Source organism: Gavialis gangeticus, unplaced genomic scaffold (genome assembly GCF_001723915.1).
Source record: "Gavialis gangeticus isolate Ggan-Ray unplaced genomic scaffold, GavGan_comp1, whole genome shotgun sequence".
Taxonomy (NCBI): domain Eukaryota; kingdom Metazoa; phylum Chordata; order Crocodylia; family Gavialidae; genus Gavialis; species Gavialis gangeticus.
In genome coordinates, this window is record NW_017729032.1 from 127,000,638 (window position 1) to 127,001,748 (window position 1,111).

At 40.7% G+C, this 1,111-nt stretch overlaps 1 protein-coding gene across 1 annotated transcript in view; it reads right to left on the bottom strand.

The window, feature by feature from the left end:
• Positions 1–1,111, bottom strand: part of TMTC4 (transmembrane and tetratricopeptide repeat containing 4) — a 92,608-nt gene that overhangs the window by 34,353 nt on the left and 57,144 nt on the right. The window lies entirely within an intron of this gene.

Sequence of the window (1,111 nt, forward strand, 5' to 3'; positions counted from 1 at the left end):
GGCAGAGGTAGACTGGACTAGTAAGCATTGAAGCTATCTATCTATAGCAATGTTCTTTCCTTATTTTTACTGACAGTCAAACCGAGGGCCTGATTCTTGATCTAATTACCATACCACTGTGTTTTCAGTGAAATTACTCCCAATGACCAACTGAAATAAGAATCTCTAACACTCTTTTGTAGAGGTCACATTATCACAATCTCCATTTACTTAAATTAGTGGTTCTCAACTTTTATACACTCAAGGCACCCCTCACTAGACTCAAGGCATCCCTTCATAACTTTTGTGAAATGAGCAGCACCTCATTTAAAAAACTAATTTATTTAAGTTTGTCCCCCTCCTTGCAGAGGGCCTGGGCAATGGGAGCAATGGAGCAACCAGAGAGCCAGGGCCTGCCCTTATTTGCTTATATGCTCATACTTGGAGCCCTGATCCCACTCTTACCTAGTTGTCTCTCGATACCTCCTGAGGCACCCTTCAGCAATCTTGCCACACTCCAAAGTGCCTTGGCACCCTGGTTGAGAATCACTGTCTTACATTATACTACTCCTTATGATGCTCTTTTGCAACTGCTAAAAAAAGAGACAGGCTGCACCTGCTCTATTTACAGCATATCTCTGTCATCTAGAATATGAGATATACTAAAGCCATCATTAAACTATAGTTGTTTGCCTACAACTGCCACACAACAGGATCTCATACATAGCTGATTTTTTCATATACCAAGGTAAGATAATTGATAGGGTTACCTCACATTCTGTTGTTCTGTTTACACCATATATCTGTATTTAATTAGATGCATGGGTGGTTTATTGTTCACTTGAAGTTGAATATTTAAATTTTCCAAAAAAAAAAAAATTTTAATTCCATAAAGACCTGGGGTTCTGAGCCACATTTTCTGAAACATTGCTTTAGAGTAGAGGGCATAAGATACCGTTCCCTGAAGATGGTACCATTTTTGTACATTCCCAATTCTGGGCTACTCTGGAGACGCCTGCAGTACAATTTGAACAATAATAAGGGACTTCTCAGGCTGCCCTGTGGCCCACAGGGCTGCCAAAATACCTGTACTGCAGCCTATCTTCAAGTGTGACCACGCTTCCCCATAACT